Raw genomic sequence first — 16,884 nt, 5'->3', positions numbered from 1 at the left:
AGTGCTGCCGTTCCAATCAGTTGACCACTCACTGTCAGAAGTGACTCCCTTGCTGCTCCATTCTGAAATATCATGACTCAAAGGTGTTATTTCCGTACTGAAATTATAGTGTCTCTGCAACAGCATCCAACTTCTTGCCTTCTGCACATAGGGAGTTTTACATTTTTTCTTTAGGTCTTCATTATCTATTGATTTCAGTGAGGTTGTATGCTTAGGAAAATTTGGTATTTGGACTTGAAGAGGATTCTAGTGAATTTTTAGCATTTTTTCTCCTACCTGCACTAAGCACATTTCCAAGCTTTCCCAAAACTGGTTTATTTTTGTTCTCTTCTTAGAAGGAGTCTGGAGACTGTGCTTTGGAATTAACAATTTCAAGATTGGGGCCCAAGTCATTAGAGCATGGCATGACCCTCTATATGCAAAGGTGAAAACTTTGCTCTTAAACTTACTTGATTTGAACACCCAAACAAAATATTCTGTAACAGTAAAGATTGCTCAAGTACAACCACCACCCAGACACGAAAAATGAGGAAGTCCACATTTATGTCAAATACATGTACACAGCAACCAATCACAATTTATAGAAAGCCCTGGTTTTAATAGATCATCCATCAAACTCCTAAGCAAATACCCCACCAAAGAAACCTTAAGTCTGTCCCTGTAGTCCAGCGCCCTTCTATTCGCAGCTTAATCCCTTTATACAGGCCCAATCTGCTCCTTCCCAGCTGAACTTTGTCTTCCATTAGGTTTACTTTTCCCTGCCTCTCCTCCAGGTGCAGAATATAAACTTAATTGACCTAATTTAACCTATTCTGCCTTGTGTGGGGGTGGACACCCCATCACAGATGCCTATGATTTCCATAAAGTTTTAAGTGCAAGTTCAAATTGGTTAGATGTTTCTAATTCACGGGACAACATTAAGCCAGCAGTACCAGCCAAGGCCTACCTAAAAAGGTAACCTTTGTACTATGCTCTGAAAGTCAGTGGACTGAGCTGTATGAGCAGCTATTGAAATAGTTGGGGTCCAAACTTGGTTATTCCACTGTGAGCAGGGTTGAGCTCTCTTTGGATGAAATGAGAAGTAAAAGGGAAAATTTGGTTAAATATCAATAATCAAGCCTCTAGACTAGATCCTCAACTGATGTAAATTAGCATAACTCAATTTTCTTCAAGGGAACTGTATAACTTTACACAAGCTGAGGACCAAGCCCAAGAGCCTGATATTCAACAGGTATAAATTAATGGAATTACAGCAAATTACATTATCTGAGAATATGGCCCAGTAGATATTACACAAATTCTATTTTGTGTGTTTCCATTCAAACACATTTGCATGTATAACATATTGGTAAATCATTGTCAATCATTAAAATAACAAGAGGAAAACATATTTCTCCTTCTCTTTTAACAGGTTTATAACAGGAACTGTGCAATAAACAAAATCTAAACTTTACTGTCAATACTAACAACATTTACTTGTGGTTCTTCAGTTGTCTTCTTTACTGTTATCTCTATTTTAATTCAATTTCCAATTTAAAACAATATATATTTGTCTTCTATTATAACAGACTCATATTACTGAGCATACATGGATATTTTATTCATTCATCTCAATAAAAGTGCATTCAATTTTAAAATATTTTCTTTATTCTTATAATGGCTCTAAAATATTATGTTGTAAATCAAAATTGGTTTCACCAAGTCTGGAACCACTTCTGAAGCATAAAGACTTAAATGGAAAAAAAGTTTTCCAGCACTCTATCAGATTTAAAATAGCCGGCATTAGGTGAGACAGGTTTATTCTTCTCTAATACTGACATCATTTTGTATCTGTTGCTTGGCTAGGTAGTTAGAGTGTAGTGTAGTGCTCTTAATGTCAAGGTCTTAAACTTAATACAGAAGAAGAATGGTCGCCTGGGAATTGAGATACCAGAGTTCAATTTTTGGCTTTTTGTCTGACCTTGGCCTCCCTGTGCCCCTTCCCTGTCTGTAAAATATGGATAATAGTACTTTCTTGCCTCAGAAGGGTGTTGTGAGGACAAACACATTAAAGATTATAAGGAGCTTAGACACTACAGTGTTGGGGACCACTAAGTATGCCGTTCATGGATATCCTCTTAGTATCTAATACTATCCCATCAATTCATTTCATGTATTCTAGTTAGATACTGAAGAAATCTGGGGTTTTAAAAGAAAAGTTCACCCATGGCCATGATGTGGCAAAGCAAGTAGAGCTATAGTAGCTTCAGCAAACCTAGCATACTGCTTTTATGTGGATGAAAGGCTAGAGCAGGGGTTCTCAAACTTTTTTTTGATGGGCTTCCCTTTGAAAATATTTCAGGCTGTGATGACCTCCCCCCCCCCAAAAAAAAATGATAGCAAATTATTTGAAAATGTTTGTTGTTGTCTTGTGACTTCTACAGATCCAGTTTTTTAGCAAAGGCATTAATTTTGTCATTGAGTTTGAGAATGTTAGTTTCTTTTCCTTGTAGTGACTCATTCAATGAATTTAAACAATCAAAAATGTCTGCTAGATATGCGAGTGCTGCCAACCATTTGATGTCACTTAAATGCTTCATCAGGGAGGAATCCACTTCAGTCAGAAACAAACGCACTGCATCTCTCAATTCAAACAGATGAGTTAGAACCCTTTCCTGTGTCAGCTAGCGAACCTCTGTGTGCAGTAATAAGTGCTGATGCTTCAATCCCATTTCTCCGAAGAGACTTTTAAAAAGTCATGAATTCAGTAGCTTTGCTTTAATAAAAATAACAATTGCTACAGCTTGATTCAAAATTGATTTAAGATAGGGATCCATGTTCCTGCAGCAAGAGACTCTCTGTGAGTCATTCAGTGTCTACTAGGCTTCTAGGGCCACTTCTGTAAGTCTGTCAAGAAGTCCACTCTTGGTACCAGGCATAGCTTTTGCAGCATCAGTGCAGATTCCTACATAGCTGTTCCACTTAATGTGTTCCCCCATTATAAAGGCATCAAGGAGGTTAAATATTTCCTCTCCCATAATATATGCCGGCAGTGCCTTGCAGAAGAGAAAGTCTTCTTTACCTGTGTTTTCTCAAATGTACTGAACATAGACCAGTAACTGTGCTGCTCCTGAAACATCAGTGGATTCATCAATCTGTAAGGAAAAAAACTTGCTCTTTTTAATCCTTTCCATCACTTGCTCTTGTATGTCATTGGACATATTGTCAGTATGACAGCTCATTGTATCATTTGATAGCTCAGCTGAGTGGCAGAATCTTTGCCAGTCAGAATCTCACATATTTGTTTAGCTGCAGGAAGAATGAGAGGCTTTTTTGCCCTGGTGATTAAAATTGAAACAGCGTAAGACGCCTCCAGAGTTTTGGGTGTCACAGTTGCTGATTTACATATAACAGCTTTTTGTTGCTCAAGTTCATGAAGATTTCTTTTAAAAAATTCCACAGACTTCTCAACGTATATAAGTCACTAAATTTTATTTGGTTTTAGGCTGTTATTGACCAAAACTTCTTTGCACAAAACACACTGGGACTTGGAATGTCTTCTGAGCCAGTGTAAGTAAATCCAAATGCCAAATAAAAACCAGTATTTTCTGGTTTTGGGGCTTTTTTACCACACTTATGATTCCTAACTCTTGTTCTCCACCATCTATGTCAACTTCAGCTCTCCTCTTCAGGCCATGTACAACAAAATGATCCATTTTAACAAAATAAATTTATTTAAGAAATTACAGTACTGTATTTTTTTTATTTTTGCTGCCTATTTTTTCCTGCTTTTAGAGTGGGGGCTGGCTGTCTTCAACAATATGTAACTCTTCTGCCAGGTAGAGCAAGCAGCAACCAAGGCAGAATTCAATATCTAGGGGTTCCTTTTCAACAATGCAACACAGAACCAGCCTGAACCCCCAGTCTAACCAGCCTGAACCAAATCTAGTAACCTGGGAAAACTACACACCTCCCCTGGGTGCCTCTGAGAGGCAATATTTCCCCACTTGCAAGCACAGAGTCTGAGTGTAGAAAAGAAACTTTAAATAAAAGGAGAGAAATCACCCAATATTAATTAGGGAAAATGCCACAAGCAGGATTCATAATCATAAAACTGTGACCAGGACACCAACCCAGACTGTGTGGGGCAGTGCCTTCCATCTCAGTGCCTTCCATTCATCTTGAGTTCTACAGCCAAAAGGTCCTTTTCTGTGCCTGTCTCTGTTTCCTTGGTCAATGAGGACCCCGGGGTTCAGAGGTGCATATGTGTGTCAGTTCAGCTCTCACCCAGGGAAGAGGGCACATTACTTGCTCTGCCATCTGAGCGCCTGCCCTGGCTCGCTGCCTGGCTGCCTCACCAGCCCACTGTCAGTCACCTTTTGCTGCCAGTGCCACCTGCTTCTCTGCTGTGACCTCTGAAGGTCAGTCTCTTAGGGTACGTCTACACTACCCGCTGGATTGGTGGATAGCGATCGATCTATCAGGAATCGATTTATCATGTGTAGTGTAGACACGACAAATTGATCCTCCATCCCTCTCCCGTTGATTGCTGAACTCCAGCTCAGCAAGAGGCAGAAGCAAAGTCGATGGGGGAGTGGTAGCTGTTGATCCCGCACCACAAGGACGTGAAGTAAGTGATTCTAAGTTGATCTAAGATATGTTGACTTCAGCTACACTATTCTCATAGCTGAAGATGCATATTTTAGATCATTCCCACCCACCCGCAAGCATAGACAAGGCTTTAGTGATTTTCAGCTCTTTGCAGGCTAGGCAGAAACACTGCCACATCAGAAGCAATTTCACCTATCATTTGAGCACTTTAACATAATAAAAAGGCTCCTCTTAAAGTCTATTTAGCTCTATCTTTGAACAGCAGGAAGGAATAGATTAAGTTAGGCTAGGGACCCTTAGAGAATGCCTACATTTCCTAAGTAGGACACCTGTCCCCACCTCTCTTACTTTCATAGGGCTCTGGCATTCGAGCCCCTGACTTAACAAGGTTCTTTCAGCTGAGGGTGACCCCCTCATTTGGGACAGGTAAAGCACAGTTCTGTTCCCCTTTATTTATACAATAACGACAACAACAACAACACTGATAATAGCATTTCACTACCCCTGCAAGCGATTTGTAACCCAAAACCAGCCAAAGTTGATTACTTTGAGCAACACTGCTCTATCTGATGGATATCTAAGCAGAGTAGGGTGTTTATGTAAATACAGCCTACTTCTGAAGTCTCTCCCCCGCCCAGCTAGCTGTCAGGGGAGAATTCATTCAGACCCTGCTTACAAATATGCTACAAAAGGGTCACATTCCATGACAACAAGGACGTTGCTTAGGGAAGTGACACAATCACAACAGCCTTGTTGTCATGGAACACCCAGTTCTGAAGGCAGAGCCACTGCCAGCAGCAGCACAAAAGTTTGGGTGGCTTGATATGCTACTGCTACCTTTACTTCTGCACTGCTGCTGGTGGCAGCACTGCCTTCAGAGCTGGCCAGCAGCTGCCAGTCTCCCCCTTTTGTGGCTGGGACCCCCCACTTGACTTCTCTTATCCATTAGAACTACTCCAGTTCCAGTCATAGGTATTGTATTCTAACCTGATAAAATCTGTAGTGAAGACAACTCTGAGGTTTGTAAAGTCTGTGCAACAATTTAAACATCTTGGTTCAGTCTTGAGCTACGATAGCAATCTGATTGAGGATGTTAGAAGTCAGAGGAAGAGCAGTTGATGCAAATGGAGGGAGATGATGGGAATTCTCTGTGACAAAGAATATGCAAAGAAAACTAAAAAAACACCATTAGTTCAGCCATGACCTATGGGTCGCAATGATGGCCAATGAGGCAGAGAGAAGAACAACTGCTTCACGCTGCCAAAATGGGAATGCTTTGTGGATGCTGGGTAGAGATGAGCGCTAGTAAGCTATGCAATGAAATGGTACCTGCCATGATGCTGGAAAATAGGGTGACCAGATGTCCCGATTTTAGAGTCTTTTTCTTATATAGGCTCCTATTACCCTCCCATCACCCCCGTCCTTATTTTTCACACTCGCTGTCTGGTCACCCTACTGGAAAAGCTGAGGAAATACTGACTGAGAAGGCTGGGTCGGTGCGTGGTTTACTCCTCCACTTACACTGGGGCTGAGGGGTCTCAGTGCCTGTTTTCCCACCTTACCCTGGGATTGGGGAGTCCCAGTGCCTGGTCCCCCTTTACACTGGGGCTTGGAGTTTCCAGTGCCAGTTTCCGCCCCCTACACTGCAGTTGGGAGGGGGGGGGTCCCAGAGCCTGTTCCGCCCCCTTACCCTGGCTTTGGGGAAGGGCCCGGGGCCTATTTCCCGCCCCCCCCCCTTTACCCTGGGTTTGGTTGCTCCCAATGCCCGGGGTCTGCCCGTTAGCTCGGTGAGGGGGAAGGTGGGAATGCGCTGCCCTGTCTGTCAGGCCGAGGAGGCGGGGCTGGGGGCGAAGTGCCCGCCCACAGCGAGCTGGGCGGCTGTGATAGGTCACCAGGCGGAGGGGGTGGGCGCCGCGCCCCCTGGGCTGGGCGGGCATTGGGCCGCTGTCGCGCGCGGAGGCGGCGTTGGTGCGGGTGGCTGCTGCCGGCGGAGCACAGCGGCTCAGGTAAAGGAGTGAGCGGGTGGCGGCCAGGCGAGGCCCCTTCGCCCTGCGCGGGGAGAGGTGGCGCTGGGCCCGCGTCGCCGCTTGCGTTGCCCCGGGAGACCGTGCGGGTGGGCGCGGGGGCATGTGGGCGCAGACCAGGGTACAGCCGCGCTCTTCCCTGCGAGCTGCCCCCGCCTCGGGGGGTCCTGCTGGCTCCGGGCTTCCCCCCACCTCCTTCGATGTGAAGGCGGGTGGCAACCAGCGTCCGGGGCCGCTGCTGCTCCCCCCGCCACTTCCCTGGGGTTTGGGTGGGGAACGTGGGGCTAACCCGTGTTATTAGGGATGGGGCGGAGGGCCCCAGTCTGCTCCCCCTCCCCGCGTACCCCGGAGCCGCAGGGCCTGGTCTGCTCTCCTGGAGCACCTGCGGGGCCCCAGTGAGGGGCTAGCACCGCACAGACACTTCAGCAAATAGGTGGGCAGTCACATGCTCAAAGCGCTGACACATTTATTTCAAACCGTAGCAGGTGGATGAGGCAAACGGAAGTAGGGTGTGTGGGGGAATAATGCACACCTATTTAGGTGGTTGAAGGAGAGGGTCCTTCATGTCCACTGGGCTCTATGGTTGTGTAATTCCCCCCCCCCTTTATTATAGTTTGTGCATCCAGCACACTGCAAAATGTGTTTTACGCTTTGAACTCACCATTTGCCTATAGATAGGGTGAGGCAGTACCAAAGTGAGACTCCATTTGCCCTCTTTTCTTTTAAAAACAACATTTACTTTGTTGTCCCCCTGTGAATCATTGAGACTGCTCAGGCCTTACCAACGCAGAAAAGTTTTACCTGTTATACTGGTATAGTTATATCTGTATAATCCCTGTGAGGACATTCCTATTCTGGTATTAGGTTGGTTTTCTTTTTTAGCTTAAACCTCTTTCAAAGTAACATAAACTAAACCAAAAACTGCCTCTGTTATGAGGATGGGTGGAAAAGACTTCTTTAACATTGACTCCACCCTCCTGGTTGAATCCCTAAACTCCTTTCTGTATTGTGATGTTTCTGACATTGAACTGATGCCACGCTTGATTTTACTCATTTTTTAATTTAGCTTCAAGGCAGTCTTCCTTTTATTTTATTGATCTGGCTTTCAGTATGCTAAGCTCTCAGCATTCCTGTTTTATGTGCTGACATCGTATGTTCCATAAAGTGCTAGAAAGACTTTCACTTTTCTCCCTTTTTAATTTTCATGTTCTGCTGTCTCTCTTTTTTTTTTTAATTTTGATTCTTCCCTTCCCTTCTCCCAGCATCTCTGCATCTGCTTAGTTAGAAATGTATAATAATCTAAATCTCATTTTCACTTTGAGCTCCTACTTGGAGAAATGAAATCTTATGACATAAGATTGCCTTTTGAGTACCCAGCACTTGACTACAAAAAACAGAGAAACCTCATGCCAGGTGGAGAAAAATAAAGCTAATTCCTTGCCTGTTTTGTAAGGTGTGATGTTATTAAATTTTCCTTTTTAGTAAAGTGTAGAGAATATTTGTACATCAGCAATTTTGTCATTTTTCTCTTAGACATGATTTCTGTGTGAATACAAAGTTTCTTTCCTAACTCCCTATGTATTTAGTTTAAATAAATAAAACTATGAAGCCCTATAGAGATCAGAAATTTCTTAACCCTCCTAAGGCTATACTGTAATTTGTTCGTGGGCATAAAAGAAAATGACAGATTACATGAGAGTAACATTAAGAGCTTGACTTAAACCCACAAAAGTGGAAACTAACAGTTAAGGCTAAAAGTCTTCCAAATGTTACATTTTCGCCTAACTACTGCAGCACATCTGGTTTATAAGATTGTACCTAAATGCAGCTAACTATATCTAAGAGTTTCAGGATTGCTTATTAATTCCTTTGTGTTCTGAGTACCTCATATTTTAGTGCACTCCCTTTTTAATTTCCTTTTATGCTACCCTCTTATATCCTTTATGTAGTAACTCTTGAATTCCTGTTTCCTTCCACCCTCAATTTAAAAAAAAAATCCATATGTTAGACATTAAAAAGTCAGTACTTGTTAGTCAAAAGAAAAAATAAAGGTAACGGGGAAACTGTAGTAATGTTGGATACTATTGCGTAGTAACCATTGGCAAACATTGACACTCTAATGGTCATCAGAGTAGCTGTAATTGTCATAGTGCTGGAGAGATTCTTTATTGTCAGTGTGCTGAGGTTTAGAATGTCTTCATAACGCTGCTTTATATGCTCTGCTTTTCTCAGGCCAAAAAAAATGTTATTTAAAATTAGTGTTTAAAAATACATCTCCGAAGTATCTGGGCTACACAGTGCAAATCATTTCGACTAGAATGAAAATTTCCACCTTAAAATAGAAGTTCTTTTTTGCTGATGTACAAATAACCTCAAACTGGTTAGTCCTCTCTTATCAGTCACATTTATATGCATATCTGAATATCCTGTAATAATAGTGTTTAATGTAATTTGTTTTTGTTGGGCATGATGCAAAATGCCAGTGGCCTTCTTTAAAACCATTTTAACAACTACATTCAGAAACTCCCTTTCTGCTGTATACATAAAGTTTGATCATTCATTTGCTAATTCATGTAATAATCAAAATCACAACACTTTCACTTTTCACAACTTAATCAAATTATTCAGCTGTAATTCTGATGATATTAAAATCCTGAAAATAAATTGATGATGCTAATTTTAACCCTTAACTTCTATGTCCCAAGTGGACAATAAAACATATGTAGTAAATATATGGGGATTCGGGAGAAGGGGGGGCAGAACCTGCTAGTGCTATCCATGTATGGAGTTTTACTGACTACACTGCGTGTCATGGTTTTGGCTCATTATTAACACTCTACTAGTAGTACATTTCATGCATCTCATTCAGTTTTACTACATTGTTCCTAGGTATGGTGAATAGAGAAAATAATTTGAAATGAGTGAGTTAAAATATTCTAGACTGAACTAGCCCAAAAGCTCAAGGAAAAATGGGGTAAAATGGAATTTCTCTGAAATTATACATATTGTGTAGGCTATTGGGTTTTTATTTGTAGTTATAAAATGCAAACTATGATAGATAATAGTTTCCATAACAAAGGGTGTAGGACATAATACTGTGAGCCAGAGTGTCCTCCATTTTCACTGAAATGGAGAGCATGCTTTTATTTTTCTATATGTTTGTACAGTGCCTAATCCTAACTGGAGTTTTTTTGATGGTACCACAATACAAATGATTTATGGACATAGAACAGTTTTTTGGGGGCCATATCTGATTATGATTATGGGGGCACTCATTCTCAATTCAAATATTTTTAAATGTTTGTAAAGTTTTGTTAATTTTGAGTTCTAGAAATGGCCAAAACTGGAGTAATTTTTACTTTATCCTAAATAAATATCAGTCAGTTCCAGTGAGAGTCATATTAAAGTAGTTTGGGAAATAAAACTGATTATTAATAATATACAAATCAGTAAAGCACTTTAAAAACTGCTGAGGTATGATTATCTAATTTAGCCCCTGAGTTATGATTAGTCACTTCTCTGGGATTTCACTGTTCTCTCTCTCCTAGTTTATAGTGCTGTGTGTTTCATAGACTCATAGACTTTAAGGTCAGAAGGGACCATTATGATCATCTAGTGTGACCTCCTGCACAATGCAGGCTGCACAATGCAGGCCACACAATCTCAGCCATCCACTTCTATAACAAACCCCTAACCTATGTCTGAGTTATTGAAGTCCTCAAATTGTGGTTTGAATCGCCATGCAAATCAGCTTTCAGGATTGGGGTCCTTAGTCAAAAGGAATAGTCACTGTGCTTGAAGTGAAGCGCACAATAAATCTTTGAAGGATTGAGCCCTAGATGTTTGAGAGATTCCGTTTTGTGTGCGTGTGCAACTTTCTGTGGCAGAGGTTCTCAAATTGTGGTCCATGGACCACCAGTGATCTGTGAACTCCGTTCAGGCAGCCCACACATGAGAATGAAGGGCCACCCACCTAATTAGTGGAGCTGTGCAGGTGTGGCTCTGCTAATTAGGGGCCTGGACACTGGAGAAGATTCACATGTAAGGTGAGGTGTGGTCTTAGGGGGAATAAGGGGTAGGTGGGAGAGGGTAGTGGGATGAGACGAGGGCGTGGGGGGAATTTGGGATGCGCAGAGCTGTGGCGACAAGAGAAAAAGGTGACTGACTTTCCTCAGCTCCAGGGCTGCAGCTGCTGGAGGACAGATGGCCCTCCTTCCCAGCCTCAGCTCTGTGGCCGCTGTGGCGGTGAGAGACACCCTCCTTCCCAGCCCCAGCTTGGAGGCTGGGGCAGGAGAGGGAGACCCCTTCCTTCCCAGGCCCAGCTTGGGGGCTGTCTCGGTGGGGGAGAGAGTTAAGAATACTGATATTAAAATATGAGTTGTGCGCTTGTATTTGTAGACCAAAACCAGTTTGTTTATTAAGAGCTTTTTTTAATAGAGCATTTATACAAAGCGCTTTACAATAGTTAACTAATGGTACAAACAACATTTGGAAAGATCATTGTCGTCCGCTGACCCTCAGCAATTTTTAAGTAGTCTGCGGCGGGGGGGTGGGAGAGGAGTTAGAGAACAACTCTTCTAAGATACAGTTCTGCTTGTATAGTAGTTCTGGGTAGAATGGTCTATCGGCAGTCCTGTTTGTTCTGGCAATAAATATTGGCCCAGTTTGTAAATGTATTCCTACTTTGATCTGGAGGACAACACTGATGTGGTATGAGAATGATTATATAGGTTGTGGAGTGTGTTTATCAGATTCCTGGGTTTAGTTCTCTAGTGCTCTGTGGTGACTTGTCAATTAATGACTCATAATTGGACCTTATATTTTGCATTCATAAACCTTCCTATTCCATTTACTCCTGGGGAAATTCTGCGTCAAAAAATTAAAATTCTGTGCACTATATTTTAAAATTCTGCATATTTTATTTGTCAAAATAACACTTTTTTGGTAATTTATTGTAAAATATCTCTCAGTGAGTATGTCTGTAGCAATACAGACCAAGTAAAGATTCTGATAATTTTTTTTTTTGACAAATAGATTCCTTACTAGGCACATTAATACAGAACTCTGAGTAATTAATTTAAATTACAATACATAACTGTATTTCCTTCACCTGTCAGAAGCAGTGCAAAGGCTTGGGGGAGTCAGGGGTAATGGAGGAGCTGAGAGAGAGGGAAGGAGCCTGGAGTGAACCTGGAGGGTTGTTGGGTGTGGGTGGGAGAAGTATGGAACAAGTTTTTTTGGGGGGAGGGAGAGGTGGGATTGTGAGGGAGTTGGGAAGCCTCCCTCATGCAGACCCTGGCTGACCCCAAGCCTCTTCCGCACATCCTCATGGGTCTCTGTAGACTCCTTTCCTATTACCATGTGTCCCTGCAACCTCCCTCCCCACTCAGCCCCTGGCTCAATGCTGTCACTCCACAGGCTCCTGAGCCCACACCCCAATGTGTCCCCTCACTAGCCATTCTGAACCCCAGTCTGTGACCTCCCCCAGCAGCCTTGTGTGCCCCACTCTGTCTGTCCTTATGTGGCTCCGTGGGGAGGGTGCTGTGATGAACTTCTAGTTTTGGGAGAATTCTGCGCCACTGTGCATGCACAGAAGGTTTGTTTTTTTTTCCCCCACAGAAAATACCTTCTGCCCCAGAAGTATTGCCGTTCTTCCTTTTGCCAACTAGAGGCCCACTGTGGTACCAGAACAGCTGGCTGGGTTCATGTTGCTGGCTGTTCCAATGCCACAGCAACTTCTGGTGGGCAAAATGTGGAAAGGAACTGCAGCACGTTTTGGGCGGAATGTATTTTCTTCAGGAAAAATAAAAATTCTGCGGGACACATGAATTCTGCAAATGCGCAGTGGTGCAAAATTTCCCCAGGAGAATCCATTATCCTGTTGTGGTGTTTCAGTGTTCTTAAGGGGGGATTGTAGGCATAGAAGGTCCATGGTGTATGTAGTTCCTTGATGCTTTCATTTTGAAGCAAATTTATGAGTAATGCATGATTTTGAAGGGTTTTTTTTAGTTGGAGTTTTTCCTGGAAAACATGGCATTTTTTTCCTTTCTCTAGATTACCGTGTAGGGGCCTTGTGCTTCAGTAAGTCTAAGGCAAGACTTGACCAGATTATGACAAGATCATTTGTATACCAACTGACTTTTTTTTTTCTTGAAGTTTTTTAGTAAGAGCTCTGGGTAAGAGCACAGTTTGAGCAGTGTAATTTGATCATTGATGTGTAGGTTGAACATGTCTGGATTGATACCATGGTCGTTTCTGCTATCTTGTCACTTGATGGCATCTGTTTGCACATGTAGTTCTTTTTGTTTCACAGAGAATGGATTGGTACATATGCTAATTAATCCACCATCATTTCCATTTTGCAGAAACCCAAAGTTCCATCCAGGATGTCACATTGAAGAAGAACTCTGTGTAAGCTCAAAAGATTATCTCTCTCACCAACTGGCACTGGTCCAATAAAATATATTACCTCACCCACCTTGTATCTCTGATATCCTTGGACCAACACAGCTACAACAACACTGCATAGATTGAATCAAAGTTTTTTTTGGGGGGAAAGAGAAGCTTGAAATGGACTTCCTAATTTCTTTTTTTTTTAATATGTTGATTACCATTCTGTAGTGCAAAGATGGGGAACATTGGTTTTGGGTAGTCCGATGATATTGGCTAGTCTTTTGATGATAATCAAGTAACTTGAATGTCTTACTGATGTTCCTTCTAATACAGAAGAATCTGTTTTTTGAGGGCTGAAGCAGTCCCAGCATGGTGGTTAGCCCATATGATCCTGTCTCCGGTAAATGGACTCGAGAACTATGTTGAAACAGCTCCTATAAGTCTTATTACGGTGCACACCTAGAAGTTTGAATTTCTCCTTTGATATATTATTTGGGACTTGTTGGATCTAATTTTCTGTGGATTTTATTTGAATTAATAGATTGCAATAGAAATGTCTGAGGACAGGTTTCATAGGCTGCAAGGCCAGAAGGGACCATTATGATTATCTAATTTGACCTCCTGTATACCATAGGCCACAGATCATTTCTCAAATAACTCCTAGAACATATATTTTAGAAAAACATCTAGTCTTGATTGAAAAATTGACAGTGATGGAGAATTGAACATGAACCTAGGTAATTTTGTTCCAGTGGCTAATTATCCTCACTGTCAAATTTACACCTTATTTCCAGTCTGAATTTCTATAGCTTGCAACTACCAGCCATTGGATTGCATTATATCTTTCTCTGCTAGGCTGAAGAGCCCATTATTATATATTTATTCCTCATGTAGATAATTATAGTCTGTAGTCAAGTTACCTGCTGTCCTTCTCTTTGTTAAGCTAACTAGATAGGCTCAAGGAGCTCAATCACTATAAGGCAGAGTTTTTAATCCTTTAATCATTCTCATGGCTTGTCTCTGAACTCTCTCCAATTTATCAACATCCTTCTTGAATTGTGGGCATGAGAACTGGACACAGTATTCCAGCTGTGGTTGTACTAGTGCCCACAGAGGTAAAGTAACCTTTGTACTCCTACTCCAGATTCCCCTGTTCATGCTTCCTAGGATGACATTAGTTTTTTTGGCTACAGCATCATATTGGGAGCTCATGTTCAGCATATTATCTACCATGACCCCTGAATCTTTCTCAGAGTCACTACTTCCCAGGATAGATTCCCTTATTCTGTAAATATGGCCTACATTCTTTGATCCTATATGCATACACTTACATTTAGTCGTATTAAAATGCTTGTTTGTCTGTGCCCCGTTTACTAAGTGATCTATATCACTCTGAATCAGTGACCTGTCCTCCTCATTATTTACCACTCCAACATTTGTGTCATCTTCAAACTTTATCAGTGATGATTTTGTGGTGTTTTTTTTTTTTCCTTCCAGGTCATTGATAAAATGTTAAATATTGTAGGGCCAAAAACTGACCCCTGTGGGATGCCACTGAAAACTGACCCCTGTGGGATGCCACTGAAAACTCAGTGATGATTCCCTGTTTAGAATTACTTCTTGAGACCTATCAGTTATGCAGTTTTTAATCCATTTAACATGTGCTATGTTAATTGTATATCATTCTGGTTTTTAAATCAAAATACGGTGCAGTACCAAGTCAAATACCTTACAAAAGTTTGAGTATATTATGTCAGCACTCTTACCTTTATCAACCAAATTTATAATCTCATCAAAAAAAGTTATCGTTAGTTTGACAAGATCTATTTTTTCATAAATTCATGATGATTTACATTAATTCCACTACTCTCCTTAAATTCTTATTGAGTTCTATTATCTTGCTGGGATTGATGTCAGGCTCACGGGCCTATAGTTACCGAGGTCATCCCATTTACCCTTTATAAAAATTGACACAATATATAGCTTTCTTCCAGTCTTCTGGAACTTCCCCAGTGCTCCAAGTCTGATTGAAAATCACCATTAATCTTCCAATGACTTCCTCAGCTAGCTCTTTTAAAATTCTTGGATGCAAGTTTTCTGGACTTTCTGATTTTAAAAATGTCTGTCTTTATTAGCTTTTGTTTAATATTCTCCAGAGGTACCAGTAGGATGATGTAGTTTCATCATGAAATAAAAATACTCTTCATCTTTTCCTTCAAATACATAACAGAAATATTTACTGAGCACTTCTGCCTTTTTTTGCATTATTATTGATAATGTAGTGTTATGGACCCATATTATTGTTAGGTTTCTCTTGTTCCTAATATTTTTAAAAATCCTCCTTATTGTCCTTAACTTTGCTGGCCATAGGTTTCTTCTTGTGTCCCTTGGCTTCTTTAATCAGTTTACTGTAATGTCTGTCTTCTGGTTTATATTCCTTACAATGAGCTTTACCTTTCTTTCATTTGTTATATATTTTAAATTTTTTTGTAGGTGTCTTCACTTCCCCTCTAAGCCAGATTGTGGCTTTTTTTGTTTTTGGTTTTGTTAACCAGCACAGTCTTCCGTAATTGTTGGATTGTGGCTTTTTGGGAATCTGGTAAGGTGTTCTTAAATGATTCCCAATTATCATTCACATTTTTCTGAGTAGTTCTTCCTTCTAGCTAATTGGCTCATGATTGTTTTCAGCTTTGTGAAATTAGCCCCATTAAAACAACAAATATATATATTACTGGGTCAGACTCATTCTGCTTGCACGTTATAAGTATGACCAAGTCATGATCACTTGTACTTAGAACTAAAAATTAATGTTAGTTTATGATCAGCTCCTTGTTAGGACAAGTTCTACACTAATAATTTTTTTTCCCATGTTGACAGTATAATTTTGTAGTTGGGAAATTGTAATCTGTAATGTTTAGAAATTCCAAAGAAATTTTAGTACTGGCAGCATGAGACCTCCAACATGTATCATTTAAATCGAAGCCCCCCATGATCACAAAACTTTTCTCCTATGCATTATGGATAGATGCATAAGGAGGTGGTTATCCTTTTCCCTGTTGTGATTTGGTGGTCTGTAGCATACACTAATGAATACTGTATCTTGTACTTTATCTGTTAGAACATTGATTCATAAGCATTCCGGATCATTTTCTTCTGAGTTATCAGTAACTCAAACAGGGAGGAAGGATTTTCTCATAGTATTTAATATTTGTTTAAATGGCTTGTTTCTAGATTGGATCTGGAAGTTGAAATTGCTAGGATTCTTTCTCTTCTGAGTTGTCATTATTTCTAGAAACTATTAGTGTCTAATGGTGCTTCAGCCTGATAATACCCTCCCTTAGTATAATTTGTTTTCCTCTCTTAGCGCATGATTATGTAATTTTGTAGTTCTGCAGTTCTCAAACTGTGGTGTAGCCTGCTGGTGGTTTCCATAGAGGAGGTTCTATGCTGCTTGTGCCTTGTTTTCAGATCTGAAGGGCTTGGACATCTGTAGAAGCAGCAACAAGGCAGAGCCACCATAATTGCCTCCAGTAGAAGTGGCTCCTGCATAGAAGAGGAAATGGGAGCTGTTCTATATTCATCTACATTACATCTTTAATATCAGTGATGTAAGCTCTAGCATAGACCATGCTTAGGCATTTTCAGCACTGTCTCAGAGTAGGGTTTCACAATATGGTAATGAAAATGTCAGACCCTATCTACTCTAGTGCTGGCACTGCTGCTATCACCAATGCAACTGTATCAGTGCTGGATAGTGAGTATGAAATTCTGTAGTGTAGACAAGGCCTCAGAGACGGGAACTGTCATCTACCAATGAGAATGGAGCTACCAATTGTCTCAGGAGCTGTCAGCTAGACAGGAGCAACCTCTACCACTA

At 41.1% G+C, this 16,884-nt stretch overlaps 1 protein-coding gene across 6 annotated transcripts in view; it reads left to right on the top strand.

The window, feature by feature from the left end:
* Nucleotides 1–5,543: 5,543 nt before the first annotated feature.
* CYRIA (CYFIP related Rac1 interactor A) overlaps nt 5,544–16,884 on the top strand; it is a 77,202-nt gene continuing 65,861 nt past the window's right edge. For 3 of the 6 annotated variants that reach the window (XM_039530724.1, XM_039530716.1, XM_039530715.1), the window contains exon 1: nt 6,486–6,596. The gene's annotated coding sequence lies outside the window, so the exon portion shown is untranslated. Of the gene's footprint in view, nt 5,563–6,485; nt 6,597–12,979; nt 13,026–16,884 lie in introns of those variants that run through there. The other 3 variants (XM_039530717.1, XM_039530718.1, XM_039530719.1) reach the window with 3 other exon arrangements.

The sequence above is a fragment of the Mauremys reevesii genome, linkage group 3 (assembly GCF_016161935.1).
Source record: "Mauremys reevesii isolate NIE-2019 linkage group 3, ASM1616193v1, whole genome shotgun sequence".
Lineage (NCBI taxonomy): Eukaryota > Metazoa > Chordata > Testudines > Geoemydidae > Mauremys > Mauremys reevesii.
The sequence above is the reverse complement of the archived record's forward strand: the minus strand, read 5'-3'. Positions and strand labels throughout refer to the sequence as shown.